Genomic DNA, 16,543 nt, shown 5'->3' with positions numbered 1-16,543 from the left:
CAATCTCTCTGGTCACGCAATTACAGACATGAAGGTTGCTATCTTAAAACAAAAAAACTTCAAATCCAGACTCCAGCGAGAAACTGCTGAATTGGAATTCATTTGCAAATTGGATACTACTAATTTAGGCTTAAATAGAGACTGGGAGAGGCTAAGTCATTATACAAGGTAGCCTATTTCCCCTTGTTTTTTCCTACCCCCCCCCCCCCCCCCGACGTTCTGGATAAACTTGGATTTATGCTGGAAATGGCCCACCTTGATTATCATACACATTGTAAGGAGAGTGGTCAGTTTGGATGAACTATTGCCAGCAGGAGAGTGAGTTTGTGTGGTGGGGTGGGGGGTGAGAAAACCTGGATTTGTGCTGGAAATGGCCCACCTTGACTATCATGCACATTGTAGGGAGAGTGGTCACTTTGGATAAGCTATTCCCAGCAGGAGAGTGAGTTTGTGTGTGTGTGTGTGGTTTTTTTGTTTTTTTTTTTTTTGGGGGGGGGGGTTGAGAAAACCTGGATTTGTGCTGGAAATGGCCCACCTTGATTTTCATACACATTGTAAAGAGAATGGTCACTTTGGATGGGCTATTACCAGCAGGAGAGTGAGTTTGTGGGGGGGGTGGGGCGGAGGGTGAGAAAACCTGGATTTGTGCTGGAAATGGCCCAACTTGATTATCATACACATTGTAAGGAGAGTGATCACTTTAGATAAGCTATTACCAGCAGGAGGGTGGGGTGGGAGGAGGTATTGTTTCATGGTCTCTGTGTATAAAAAGATCTTCTACACTTTCCACAGTATGCATCCAATGAAGTGAGCTGTAGCTCAAATAAATTGGTTAGTCTCTAAGGTGCCACAAGTCCTCCTTTTCTTTATACAATCATGTGATCTGTGAGGGAATTGAGATTAAAATGCCACAGGCTAAATTTCTTTTGCAGAAGGCATATTGCCTGTAACCTCGGTTACTGAATCCGGCATTTCCCTTTTAAATACATGGGACATCTTGCTACGTGGAGGAGAATGTGTCTAAACTGAAAGACAGACCTCACAATGAGGGATTGTTGTGTTGAGTGCCCCATTTCTCTGTCCCATCAGTCAGGTGGGAAGGGGTGAGACTCCTTCCTCGTTTGGTTTCAATTTCAGATATTTATAGGCTCTGCCTCTGGGGAACAAGGATTTTGCTCTCTCAACAAGAGGCTTACCAGGTGCAAGTGTATCTTTAAAAATGTCCTTCAATCTGAGTCAGCGCAGCTTGACACAGGCAGCCATCAGAATGGGACACAGGATGGCTCACAAGTTGAGAATAATACAAAAATCTTTCAAAAGTAATATTAGCGTCTTTAGTGCAGCTAGCATCCGTAACACTGCTCTTGGTTATGAGGACAAAGTGATTTGTTTGTTTTTCACCTTCAGAAGACTCCAAAGGAAAAGAATCTTCATTCTCCCTGAGTCATTGTGACTGAAAGCACCCCTCTACTCACCCCTTACTCACTATTGTAATAATATTTGTAAAAAAAAAAATGCCCTGTGGGGTATCAGTTGAAAACTAATACATTGGTCGTCAGTAATATCATGGTGAAGTGTGTATATATAAGTAATAAACAGGGTCCTTCGGGCAGCAAAAGTGGGAAATGGCAGGAGACAAGACAAATCTGCATTTCAGTGTGCAAAGGAGAAAAGAAAGAGCATAGGGCACCTCCATCATCAAACTACATGTTGCCTTCTTTACTGTTTGAATAATCTTTGCCTTGAGGGGTAAGCTGCAGAAGAATCCATTTCAAAGAGTGACTGGACTACAAAAGTGAGGGGCAAAAACAGCCCAAGGCATATCTTCCACCTTCCCCCAGCCCCTTCACCTAAGAAGACAAAGGAACCAGCCCTTTGACTTTGAGAGGAGATCCTAACCTAGCCCTGTTGCTGGGACCATCTGGTAAGGATATTACCTTGAACCAAGTCTACCTTGTTAAGTTTTAGTTACTAGAAAGTGTTTTATCTTTATTTCTCTTGTAACCATTTCTGACTTTAATACCTTATACTTGGATTCAAAACCTCTCTCTTTGTAGTTAAATAACCTGGTTTTATTTTTAAAATAAAAACTAATCCAGTGTTGTGTTTAAACTGAACTGTTTGGGTAACTCTAGTGAAAGTAGCTGATTGTTGAATATTGACCCCTTGCAGGGAGAATGGACCTTTAATACCTAAATAGCCCAAAACACACATTTTGGGGCAAATCCAGGACTGGGAGTGTGCTGGGGGTCACCCTGCAAGTCGTAACCCAGGCTTGTGGAAGCCAGAGTGTGACTGGCGTGTTGCTGACAGGCTCTGGGGTCATTGCTGCTGGGCCAGGGCTATTGCTATACAAAGACACTCAGGGTGAGACCTTCATGCTGTTAGGTTGTTTGAGAGCTGCCCAGGTGGGGAGCTACAATGAGAAAGCATTGTGAGGTGCCCAGGGCTATGGGGCAGGCAGTGACAGAACCCCTCACTGGTCTGGATTGCACTCCAGAATGTGACAGCCATAATGTCTGGTTTCAGACTGCATAGAGGCCATGGGATTGGAATGAACTATGTCTGACTCAGTCTTGCACCATTTCTGATGCATCTGCAGGTAAGGGGATGAGATTTGACTTTAAAAAATCATGAGAGAGAAGGAGAGAGAGGAGAAACCTACTTAAGAAATGGAATAATATAACCTAATTCTATGATTCAATTTTGACAGATATCAATGTTTATTTTTAAGCTTTAATTTTTATTGATTTTAAAACTTCACAGTAGTGGGTAATCATGGGGAGTCAGACAAAAGGGAGATTAGGCAATAATTATTTAACAACAGATGTTGAGATTCAAAAAGTTAAAAGCTTTAATAAACATTAAAACACTGTCCACATCACATGTCTAACTATACAAAGCAAATATCCTTCTGTTGAACTAATAAGTTCTCAAGCAGCATTTTTCTTACTTTGTCTATCTGTAAATTTTGATTATTACCGATGGAAATATTTTTCACGGGTTTGTATGTTGGTGAAATTGACGTTTACTGACATTTATGGATGAAAAAAATCTGACTTGTTCTGAATCCACTGCACTGAATAAGAATGCAATAAAGTCCCTGTGAAATTATACAACTATTGATTCAGTGGCACTGAGAGAGCAGCATTGCAGACTTTCAGGATCAATAATGTGTCACAGCCTTGATTCAGACTCGTTTTCAAGACACAGCTTTGCTAGGCACAAAAGACAATTGAAGTCTATGAAAATCAGCTTTGTTCTGCATGTGATCTGTGATTATCAACCTCCACTTCCCTTTGTATATCCAGAAGTAGCAGGAGGGGGAAGATCTTGTGGGTTTTTTCTTTTTTGTGCTTGGTTGTTGGTATTTACATGGCGTCCCACCCAAACTGCCATGTTTACAGTGAAACACCCTCTTTGCTGCATTGCAGCTAAGTTTTCTCTGATAGCTTTGGATGCCATAGAAGAATGAAACCTATACGCACTCTTACAAGAAATGGTCCTGAGCTGGAATGAGTGTTTACAGGGACTTTTGTATAACAACAAATGTAAAGTCCGTGATGTTTAGTTATTGCAAACACAGCTAGTGCCAAGTGACTCCTCTAGCTGGCCTGAAGCCCATCTGGGTTGGAACTCAGACATCCACATGAAAACAAATCAGATAATGAATCTGTTCTGTATTCCTTTGGCCCCTCTGCGTATACAGGCTACTTCTCTACTTGTCATATTCCTGTACGCGCCTGGGCTGTGAGCAATAATATTAACTAAGGGGATTCAGTTCTTCTGATGAAGAAACAGAAGATATTTTTTGTAGCTGTGTTTGAATAAAAAGCTTTGGCCCACCCCAGGCTCTGCATGAGGGTCTGCAGGGCCCCCATTCTGACTCTGGACCACATAGCAACTGTGCCTCTGATCCTATACAATCAGAAAGACCTTGTAGCCAGAGGTTGCTCTTAGGAAGGATCTTTGCTGCATGTTGACTGCTTTTCTGTTGTGCCTTTTTGCTGCTTCTCCATGAATGAATGACTTCTGTTGCTTTGGCTCAACTTCTGGACCACATCTATCCCAGCTGCCATCAGCAGGATAGGAAAACTTGTGTTCAGTTCACAGTTCTATCCTTATCAAAAAGTCTGTCAGTGTGAACCCTAGCAGGAAAGCTGCTCATTGCAGGGTGGATTGATGGTAATATCAGAGGTATTACAGGTGACCACCATATATTACAATTCAGGTTAAGCACCACATGGCAATGTTAAGATAATAGATATAGTTGCTAATACTGCTGAAGGGAAACCATATGTTGCCCTTTTAGATGAATGTAAAATATACGGCCACAAATAGCAGCTGCAGGTGCGACGGCTTTAACAGGAGAGAGAACCAGCCCAGGGAGCAGAAGGTTCAGGAAGGATCCATAGCTGCTGGAGGCCAACTGTCCATTCATAGACTGTTGAGCGCCGGTAACCTTGGCGCTGATTGGCTGGGAAACCAGCACGTAATCCCTCTCCGCCAATAGGGCCTCAAGGAGGGAATTTTCTGCCCTGGGAGGAATTCCCAGGGCTTGGTGGTTGCCTCCTGAGGAAAGCTGGGGAAGCGAAAGTGATGCCTCTCTCCGGGGGGGGGGGGGGGAGAAAGGATAGTGGGGGGGGAGTAGGGGGAGGCCTGGAGGGTTACAGTTCCCTGGGAAGATAGGAAGTTTTGAGAAAGAAATGGGAAAGAGAGAACAGGGGAAGGCCTAGGCCAGGAACAGAAGGATAAATGAGTAGGACCAAGAAAACTAGTTTGTTTATTCATCTATAACTATCATTTTAAACTGACTTTGGCTGAAACAGAGCTCTGAATTTTCCTTTCCAAATCCTCCCCATTCCCTCCTTTCTCAATCACTGTGGTCACCATCATTCTGCCTGCCACTCATCCCTTAACCTGGGCATCCTTTTCAACTCGCATCTCTGTACAGATCCTCCCATCCAGGTCATGCCTAAGTCTTGCTGATTTTCTGCATAACCGCTCTAAGACACAGCCTTTCCTATCCACCCACACGGCTCATCCAGGGTCTCCCCATCCCCAGGCTCCATTAATGCAACCTCCTTTTCTCTAGCCTTGCTCATGTCCATTCAGAATGCTGCTGCTGCAGGTCCTTTGCCTAGCCTGTCACTGTGACCATGTCATATGAAAACAAAACAGCCAGTCTGTGTCAGACCCAAGGTCCATCCAGCCCAGCATCCTGTCTGCCGATGGTGGCCCAGGCCAGGTGCCCCAGAGGGAATGAACACAACAGGCAACCATCCAGTGATCCATCCCCTGTTGCCCATTCCCAGCTTCTGGCAAACAGCGGCTAGGGACACCGTCCCTGCCCATCCTGGCTAATAGCCACTGAGGGACCTATCCTCCCTGAATTTATCTAGTTCTTTTTTGAACCCTGTCATAGTCTTGGCCTTCACAACCTCCTCTGGCAGAGTTCCACAAGTTGACTCTGCATTGTGTGAAGAAATACTTCCTTTTGTTTGTTTGAAACCTGCTGCCCATTAATTTCATTTAGTGACCCCCTAGTTTCTGTGTTATGAGAGGAGTAAATAACACTTCCTTATTTACTTTCTCCACACCAGTGATGACTTTATAGACCTCTAGCATATCCCCCCTTAGTCATCTCTTTTCCAAGCTGAAAAGAGCCAGTTTTATTAATCTCTCCTCAGATGGAAGCTGTTCCATATCCCTAATCATTTTTGTTGCCCTTTTCTGAACCTATTCCAATTCACCCTCTTTGAATCCCTCCACTGGGATCTTCTCTATCATACCAAATGAAAGCTGCTTGTCTGCACTTTCACGTCCCTTTGTGGCCTATCCCCACCCCGCTTGTCATCTCTCAATCAGCCCACGCTGTCAGCCTTCATTGCTCACTTGTTAAATTTTCAGCCACCTTTAGGCTTTCTCACATACTGTCCCTCATGCTTTGGAGATGCTCCCCATAAGCATCTGCAAAATTATCCGCCTTCAAAACTCTCCTTTGCTGTGATGACTAAAAAAAAACTTGACAATGATTAGGCCGTTGGTGTGCTGATAATACTGTCTATCATGCTGACCAATATGGTTTCCTTGGACTTCCTCATCTATCTGTCTCCATCTTTTGTCACTTGGTCTTATACTTAGGCCAGGCCTACACTATCACTTAACTTCAGAATAACTTATGTTGCTCAGGGGTGTGAATAAGCCCCCCCGCTTCTCCGAGCGACGTAAGTTACATCAACCTAAGCGCTGGTGTGGACAGCTTCTCCCACCACTATACCTACTACCACTTAGTATGCCGATGAGCGAGCTCTCTCCTGTGAGCATAGAGCGTCTTCACCAGACACGCTGCAGATGCAGCTGTGCCAATGTAGCGCTTCCAGTGTGGACAAGCCCTCCGATTATAAGCTCCCTGGGGGTAGAAACTGTTTTTATTCTCTTTGTATAGCACCTAGCACAACAGGGTCCTGGGCCATGAGAAGGACTCTTAGGTGCTGTGGTGATACAGATAATAATAATAATAATAATTAATAATCAAAGGCCAGAGTTATACAGGGAAAGAGTAGGAAAGGATTTTTTTTATCAGTGATAGCAGCATCTGGATGCAGGCTTTATATCTTATGTGTTAAATCTGTGTGCCTGCCTGCAGTCTGATATCTCTGAAAGCCTCGAGTCTGGTAAATGGATAGACATCTGAACAAAGGCCTCCTGTCGGCTGCATTTTTTGTTTGATGCTAGAAGCATTCGTACAAATGATTGTGCAAAGTGAAAACACAGTAGTATACACTGGGGTGTGCCTGGTTATAAGACCTCAGCCCCAGGGGAGGCTGGAAGGCATGGCCAGATAGTTACTGGTCAGGCAGCTTAGCAGCATGAATCCTGTTTTTGGTATAGTAAACGCTTGCAAGGTCTCTCTTTCATTGACTCGAGAAACGATTGGTGAATTGCTGTTAATTAGGAGGCCATGGCTATGAGGTCATCTTGGATAAGGCTTTAGTTTGTGGTGACACTTGTGCTGAGGTGTGTCTGGTTTCAGTAGAAATCCGATTCTTTATTGCTTTGGGCAGGAATCCCTTATGTTGAAGTGGGTATTTCATTGCCCACTTGCCCCAAAACATGGACTGATTTTGGGAGTATCTGCAGGGCTGAGGTATAGGAAGGGGGTGGGGGAAGCTTTAGAATCTGGCTGAGATAGAAGCTGCCTCTTGCAGTCAGGCTTAGTTTGGAGGGTGCAGTTAAAGGACTGCAAATATCCCAGTGATGGGACTCTTTTTTTCTTTGGGCCCTGGATGGGGCATTTATGGGCTTCCATTGAGCTGTGTAGGGCTGCGGGAACTAGATGTCTCGGTACAAGGCCTTTAAATCCAATAACTTGTTCCTGTGCTTTATTGGTGTTTTCCTAAGTCACCACAGCAATACAAACATCACGCTTGAGAAGGGCAAGTTCACTGCTAAAGGCAATGGGGACCATTTGGGCTGCTTTAGGAGTACTTTGCAGATGTTCAGATAAAATACTCCCAAATAAAAATGAGGTTTACACACAATGCACACAACCCAAAGTGAAGGCCAAAACTATAACAGGGTCAAAAAAGAATTAGATAAGTTCTTGGAGGATAGGTCCATCAATGGCTATTAGCCAAGATGCTCAGGGATGCAACCCCATGCTCTGGGTGTCCCTACCCTCTGTTTGCCAGAAGCTGGGAATGGGAGACAGGGGATGGATCACTCAATGATTGCCTGTCTCTGTTCATTCCCTCTGGGGCACCTGGCATTGGCCACTGTCGGAAGACAGGATACTGGGCCAGATAGATCTTTGGTCTGACCCAGCATGGATGTTCTTCTGTTGAACATTTCAGTTATTAAAACTATCAACCAGTATTGAATGACATATCAAAGACTCGTCTTTTTTTTTCTTCAGCATTTATATGTAAATGTATTTTGTTTTACTGCTAAGATGCTCCTTCGTCACTACTCTCTCAAATATATTTTTCTACAATGCAATGTCTTATCACTATTCCATACTGATATATTTTTGTTTCTTTTTCTGCCATTGTGATTTTTTTTGAAAAAATATAAAATATTTTCTTTAAAAAAAGAGTAAAAATAATCTCTGCAGCTCAGATTCCTGATTCCCTGGCAGTTAACTGTTGAGGCAACTCCCGCACTAGAATGTGGAAAGATAATATAGAAAGAGAAAAGCATCTAAGATATTCATTATGAAGGAATTCTAGGAAAGGGTATGACTTTTAACACAGATTCAGGGCAGACATACAGAACAATCTAGATTCTTGGTGAGTTGTGTCCATTCAAATAAAACCTGTTTTAATACAGTTGAATTCAAGGCCATAGATATAGAACAAAGAATATAGGTGATACCTTCAGAATGGGGGACTGTATCCTGGAAAGCATGGGTTCTGATAAGGATTTAGGGGTCATGGTGGACAAGTAACTCGGTATGAACTTCATGTACAATGCTGTGGTGAAAGAGCTAATGCAATCCTTGGATGTATAACAGGGCAGTAATAAGTATGGAGGTGATTTTACCTCTGTCTGTGGCATTGGTGAGACTGATACTGAAATACTGGCCTGTTCTGGTGTCAACTTTTGAAAGGTTGAGAAATTGGAGATGGTGCAGAGAAGAGCCACAAAAATTATTCAAAAGCTGGAGACTTAGCTTAATTTGTTTATCTTAGTTTTTAAAAAAGATTAAGAGGTGACTTGATTGTGGTGTGTCAGCACCTTCCTGGGGAGAAAATTCAAGGTAACAAAGGGCTCTTTAATCTAGCAGAGAAAGCCATAACAAGAGCCAATAGTTGTAAGCTAAAGCCAGACATTCAGAGTAGAAATAAGGCATGCATTTTTAACTGTGAGGCTGATTCACCTGTGGCACGGGCTACCAAGGGAAGTAGTGTATTCTCCATCTCTGGAAGTCTTCAAGACTCAATGACTGTCTAGAAGACACACGTTAATGACACAAGGGCTCAATACATGAGTGAAATTCTACTACTAGAATTGTGCAAGAGCTCAGATTAGATGATTGAATTGTCCCTCCTGCCCTTTGCCATAGATTTCAATTAGGATAGGATCAAGCCAAACTGCCCTAACTCACACGGCCTCTGACTCTTCTATATTCCATAATAATTTAAAAACAACTCTGAGCCTAAATATCTTGCTAGCAGGAAACAGAGAGACTTCATGGTTGTCATTCGAATATGGGGTGGCAGGCGGATACTATTGTAATGGGGGCTAATATAGATTCCAAGACTGGTAAAGGGACCATAGTGATCATCTAGTCTGACCTCCTGTATAACACAGACCAGAGACCTGCCCCACAATAATTCCTAGAGCAGAGCTTGTAAAAAAACAGCCAGTCTTGATTTAAAAATGGCCAATGATGGAGATTCCACCATCACCATTGACAAACTGTTCTAATGGTTAATTACCCTCATTCTTACAATGACGTTTTATTTCCAGTCTGAATTTGTCTGGCTTCAGCTATAAGAACTAAGATTAGACAGTTCTTGCGACTGAATTTGTCCAGCGTGAGTATTTGTTTCTTGGGAAGTACCCAAGATCAGTTGTTGAAGAGATTTTAGTCCCTTTTCCAACCTCAATTGCTATGCTAAAAAAGAGCTGTTTTGGAAACTGTAAATGGGTAGGCAGAAAGCAGCTGCAAGTCCATGAATTCAGTTTATTCAACATTTAAAAAAACAAGAAAACCAGCAGAGGCAGCGGTATTTGATATGTGTGTTAACTAGATAAAGAGAGGGGGGAACAGTGGAAGCATTGTACTGATGAGTAACAAAACTACATAATTCCTAGGAAATCGCCCAGACACAGTAATGTCAATACTGTAATGGAAATAGCCTTACTTCCATTTAAAACTACAGAATTGTGCCCTAACACCTTCCTATAGAGATATTTCAGGCCATGGGTACTGGGAACCATTTATCCTGTGAGAAGAACTTCCCAATAGCAGATACATTTATTTATTTTTAGTTCATTACCTTATAGCTATGGCAGTAGGGTTATATTTTACTCTTGTAATTTAAAGTCACTGTCAGCATTCACAACTTTCGAATATTAATTCCTAAACCTCTCCTCTGCTCTATCTCTGCAGGTTAACTGATGTAACCTTTCTGATATGAGGTCTGTGTTTGCCAATGTATCCATAACATAATGTGGTGTGGCAGTGTGGTCTACTGGGTGGAACACTGGAGTGAGGTGCAGGAGACCTGGGTTCTGTTTCCAACCCTGTCACTGGCCTGCTAGGTGACCTTGGGCAAGTCACTTCACCTCTCTGTGCCTTGGCTTCCAAATCTGTAACGTGAAGCTAATGATACTTGCTTCCTTTGTAAAATGCTTTGTCACCTCCTGCTGGAAAGTGCTCTGGAAGTGGAAGGTGGTGGTGTTAGATCCAGAAAGCCCTTTTTTTGAAAAGCCTCTTCCTTGCCATGTATAACTTTGGAGCAGGGGCTGTCTTTGTTCAGTACCTAGTCGTGGGCATGACTTTAGTGTGCAGGAGCTCCTGTGTCCTATGGAACTACAAATTCATATTACATAATTTCCCCTTGTGATATTCAGAGTTGAGAGGTGAATAATTAAACCCGTCCAGCAGTGAAGGTTGTAAGTGAGTTGGGGTCTCTGGTTTGATTTACCTTCCATGGTACTGAGCTACAACAAAAAAAAACAACCCACAGGTGTACCATTCAAAATAAGCTAACAATGTTTTCTGTTGGCAGCTAATCTTTCTCTGACAACAATTTGGCCAGGAGTCCCTCATACGGGAGGTGCCACATACTTGCTGGAGGTTTGGAAGCCAGGCAACTTTTACAGGCAACCAGGGTCACAGTGACCCTTATCTCTGCTTCTTTGGTCATGTCCCTGGCCAGATGGACCCTTCCATAGCCGTAACTCCAAAACAGATGCATGCTACAGCTCCAGTGTGGCACCCACTCTTGGACAGAGAGGGGAGAGGCAAATAGTGATTGGCCCGTGTTATTTTAGGGAAAAGCCTAGAGAGGACTAAGTTAGGTGGGCTCATCTGAGAAGAAAGAGAGGGTGATCCTTTCACAGCAGGGAAGGATCAATTTTAGCCAAGCTGTCATTAAGGAAAAGAGATTAACAGGTCAGAAGAGTTATTTCTCTGACAGGTCCATGGCCAGGAATCTTGACAAGTGGGATGTTACTGACAGAGCAAGGAGAGTGGGGAATGAAGACTCCAGCCATGCCATTCCAGGGTTGGGTGTTGGTCGGGGATAATTTCTGTATAATTATTTTACTATTTGTCTACAACCGTATCGTGGCCATCCCTGGCCAGCCTGCCAAAGGCTGTGTTGGCTGATGCCCACCTTATGTAAGGGGGTTTGTTGATTAACTTATTTCATGGGTATGCCCTTCTAGCCTAGGATAGAGCTGCAGGTGCCGTGCTTCAGAAAACAAGCTATGATGGGTCCATATGGGCTAGGGTTGCCAGGTATCCGGTTTTCGACCGGAATGCCCAGTCGAAAAGGGACCCTGTCTGCTCTGGTCAGCACCACTGACCAGACTGTTAAAAGCAGCAGCACAGCAGGGCTAAGGCAGGCTCCCTGCCTGCCTTGGCTCTGCACGGCTCCCAGAAGCAGCAGCATGTTCCCCCTCTGGCTCCTACACGTAGGGGTAGCCAGGAAGCTCCATACGCTGCCCCAGCCCAAGCACCAGCTCTGCAGCTCCCATTGACCAGGAACAGTGGCCAATGGGAGCTGTGGGGGCGGCACCTGCGGACGGGGCAGCATGCAGAGCTGCCTGGCCGTGCCTCCACATAGGAGCCAGAGGGAGAACGTGCCACTGCTTCCAGAAGCCACCTGAGGTAACTGCCACACAGAGCCTGCACCCCCCTGTGCCCCAAGCTCCTGCCCCAGCCCTGATTCCCCCTACCACCCTCCGAACCCATCAGCCCCAGCCCGGAGCCCCCTCCTGCACCCCAAAACCCTCATCCCCAGTCCCACTCCAGAGTCTGCACCCCCAGCTGGAGCCCTCACCCCCCCCCGAACCCCTTCCCCAGCTGTGATCCCTTTTCCGCCCTTCGAACCCATCAGCCCCAGCCCGGAGCCCCCTCCTGCACCCCAAAACCCTCATCTCCAGCCCAACCCCAGAGTCTGGACCCCCAGCCAGAGCCCTCACTCACATCTCAACCCTCTTCCCCAGCCCAATGAAAATGAGTGAGTGAGGGTGGGGAGAGCAAGGGGGGCTGGGCCTCGGAGAAGAGGTGGGGCAGGGGGCAGGGCAAGGGTGTTTGGTGTTGTGCGAGTAGAAAGTTGCTAACCCTAATATGAACCTAATGTTGCTGCCACTTCAGCAAAAGGGAGAGTGAAGGAAGATGCTGTCCAGCAGAGCCAGTTTTAGGGTCCTTTTATTGGGGAGGTAAGATGTTAAGAGTTAAAAACTATTGGCTACTGTGGCAGTATTTTGCTGTGATGATTTCTCTAAAGGATGAAGACTCTCCCATCTGCTGCTGTTTTAGGTAACCTTTTCTGTATCCTTGAGTGAATAACTGGAAACACTGGCTCTACGTCCAACTCATGAGCCATTTCTTTGTTTTCTCAAGTGCTATTTAAAAATCTGTCTCTCAATAATCCTGGAAGATTGCTGCTGCTGTTTCCGTGAATCTGCATGCTATACTAAAATCCAGATAATTTCCCTTCTTGTCGGTTGTGCTGCTTTCTTTCAGCACCTTGTTCCACCCAGTGGGGATTGCCATGAAGAGATAAGTGGAGTTTCTCTTGCAGTGATTTTTGCCTCTGAATGAACCATACAGTCAGAGGTACAGGTATGTAGCTCCAGGAGTGCATCACAAATCTGGGGGAGCTGTTAGTGTCTCTGCTTGCCTCCCATCCTCTTTCAGAGAGGGATTGCAGGGAAATAGCTACATGCATTTTTAAAATATCCCACCTTTTTAGGAGATCCCCCAAATAATATATACAGTCTTTGCGGTATACCAAATACATTCCTGGACTCAAGGCAAGGAGCAGCAGCACCAGAAATCAGTAAGTTCCAGTTGGGACTACAGCACAGCACACACATGGCATGGGAGTTAACTTTCCTAATTTATGCCTCTAAAACCTAGTGCTTGCCCCTCCGGGGTGAGCCATTGTCATAACACTGAGCTCTGCAGTCTGTTGTTTTCAGTCCATGTCGTCTAGTTGCTTTAAAACATTTTCAGCAAGTTCTGCTCCAGTTGTGCCGTTGACATTATGAACTACAAGAAAAGGCTCTTGAACAGATGCTTCATCTTCATTCACTTTTACACACTAAAGAATTAAAGATATTCGTTCCACATGAGAACAACCCAGCGTACAGTCAAGCAACGCCCAGTATTTTGCAGTTTTCACTTGCATCAGAATTTGTTTAATTTTTTGACCCAACAGTTGACTAAGCCCATTCTGATTGTCTTTACTAAGATCGTGCACATTTGCACCTGCCTTCACTTTATCCGAATGACCTGCCAAAACAGGAATATACTTAACTCAGTCCCTCCTAGGAAGTTTCCATTCCATCTGTCTCCCCAAGTGTTCAACATCCCCTTGAAGTAGCAGATTTCTCTCACCAAGAAATAGTATGACATGTAGAAGTCACTGCAATATTAAATACCAGTTGTGTTTCTCACCTTCCATTTCCTGCTGCAACTTTTCATCAATAGTCACAGAATTCTTGACAGTTGCGCAGTTCTCTTTAGACCAAGTAACAGTTCATATGATCCTCTGATGCCTCATGCTTCCTTAGTTTAGCTTCCAATTTCTTCCAGTCTGACACACCATTTATGAAATCTAAACATCGGAGAAGCTGTCTTGGGAGCTGGCCTGGGAAACAGATAGCATGGAAACCAGAATGCCGTCTACACAGGCACACACCGTCCAGCTTCAAACGACAGCTTTGCCCTTTTCTAGTACTCTTTTTATATTGGTCATCAGGGAAATGTCACCTGCCATTCCACATGAAAAATTAAAAGCTTCAGATGTCCTTTGAATAGATACTTTCTCAACAAGAAACTTCAGGGGACTTCGCCACATTACTGGATCCTGCCCCCAGCTGTCTTGTGATGAGCTGTTGCTTGGGACTTCTTTCTGGACTCCTGGTGAGAATGTTGAGCTCGTAGATTCATCATCCATCCACAAGACAAATAGGAACCGATGGCTCGTTTACATTGTCTGTGCTACCTCTCCCAGCTTTGGAAGTGGCAGAAGTGTTCATCTCGTAAGGTTCTCTTCTGAATTTTAATGCAGACAGACATTGTGGCCATTGATGGAATGGTGTAGGTTTATCTGGTCCTGCCTCAGCACAGTGGGCTGGACCTGATGACTCTTCAAAGTCCTTACAGCCCTTCATTTCTATGATTTTGTGCAGGACGTCCTAAATGATCTTTCTCTTTCCTGACCCCAGGACCAAAAAGCCATTCAGCTAGGACTTCAATAGCTCAGACATAGGTGAGAGGTTTATTGCAGGAGTGGGTGGGTGAGATTCTGTGGCCTGCGTTGTGTAGGAGGTCAGATTAGATGATCATAACGGTCCTTTCTGACCTTAGTATCTATGAGTCTATGAGACCTGGGGATTACAGTGGACGAAAAGCTGGATATGAGTCAACAGTGTGTTGCCAAGAAGCCAATGACTTATTGGGCTGTGTTAGTAGGAGCATTGCCAGCAGATCGAGGGAAGTGACTGTTCCCCTCTATTTGGCACTGGTGAGGCCACATCCGGAGTACTGTGTCAAGTTTTGGGGCCCCCACTACAGAAGGGATGTGGACAAATTGGAGACAGTCCAGCAGAGGGCAACGAAAATGATCAGGGGACTGGGGCACATGACGTATGAGTATCAGTTGTGGCAGATGGCAGAACAAGGAGCAGTGGTCCCAAGTTGCAGTGGGGGAGGTCTAGGTTGGATATTAGGAAACACTATTTCACTGGGAGGGTGGTGAAGCACTGGAATGCGTTACCTAGGGAGGTGGTGGAATCTCCTTCCTTAGAGGTTTTTAAGGTCAGGCTTGACAAAGCCCTGGCTGGGATGATTTAGTTGGGGTTGCTCCTGCTTTGAGCAGGGGTTGGACGAGAACCTTATGAGGTCCCTTCCAGCCCTGATCTCCGATGAGACTATATTTGGGACTCTAACTAAAAAGTCAATTGCTGCTGCTTGTTTTCCATGTTGAGTCTTAACTCCACTAGTTCCAGCTGAATGTACCTTGGAAATTCCACATTATTAATAGGTTTATGGTCGTACCTAGTGGCCTTGCCCAGGAGCAGGGCTCCATTGTGCTAGGTACCATACAAACACAAAGTAAGACAGTTCTTGCCCCCAAAAGCGTGAAATCTAAATCTATACCACCTTAACCCTTATGTTTAAAACTATTCCATGAGATGAGGTTAAAAATTCCTGCTAAATACCATGACTACAACTCACTAGGATTATTCATTGAAAACCATGGTTTATGGGTATTATTGCATTTTCTTTGATAATCATTGGAATGCTTTATTTAAATAGAAAATTTATAAATACACAACTTCATTCATAGATTCCAAGGCCAGATGGGACCCCTGTGATCATCCATTCTGCCTTCTGTATAACACAGGCCAGAGAACGTCCCCAAAATAATTCCTAGAGCAGAGATTTTAGAAAGATCCAATCTTGATACAAAAATGTTCAGTGATGGGGAATCATAGAAGGTTAGGGTTGGAAGGGACCTCAGGAGGTCAACTAGTCCAACCCCCTGCTCAAAGCAGGACCAATCTCCAATTTTTGCCCCAGATCCCTAAATGGCCCCCTCAAAGATTGAACTCACAACCCTGGGTTTAGCAGGCCAGTGCTCAAACCACTGAGAATCCCCCATGACCCTTGGTAAATTGTTCCAATAGTTAATTACTCTCACTGCTGAAAATTTATACCACCTTTCCAGTCTGAATTTGTCTAGCTTCAACTTCCAGCCATTGGATCATGTTATACCTTTCTCTGTTATACTGAATAGCTCATCATTAAATGTTCCCTTTGTAGACACTTAGACTGTAATCAATTCACCATTAACCTTCTCTTTTGTTAATCTCAATAGATTGAGCTCTTGGAATCTATCACCATAAGGCATATTTTCCAATCCTTTAATCATTCTTGATGCTCTTCTCTCAACCTCTACAATTTATCAACATTCTTCTTAAATTCTGGCCACCAGAACTGACCCCAAGATTCCAGTAATTGTTGCACCAGTGCCAAATAGACAGGTAAATTAACCCCTCTACTCCTACTCGAGATTCCCCTGATTACGCATTCCAGGATTGCATGAGCTCTTCTTTGAGTGGGCACTCCACTTCAGATGCACATGAACCCCTCTGCCTTTGATCAGAGACTTTGGGTAGCAGTTCCCCTTTTGACCTTACACATCCTCATGCCCTGTACCAAGGCTACATAGGGCTGCACAGATGAACCTTCCTCCATTCCTTCTCCTCTGCCTTTGGCCAGAAACAGAGTATACCTGTGGGCCTGTTCCCTCTTTTATTAGTATTTTAGCTTTGCTAGTTAGTTCTT

The sequence above is a fragment of the Eretmochelys imbricata genome, chromosome 11 (genome assembly GCF_965152235.1).
Source record: "Eretmochelys imbricata isolate rEreImb1 chromosome 11, rEreImb1.hap1, whole genome shotgun sequence".
Taxonomy (NCBI): domain Eukaryota; kingdom Metazoa; phylum Chordata; order Testudines; family Cheloniidae; genus Eretmochelys; species Eretmochelys imbricata.
The sequence above is the reverse complement of the archived record's forward strand: the minus strand, read 5'-3'. Positions refer to the sequence as shown.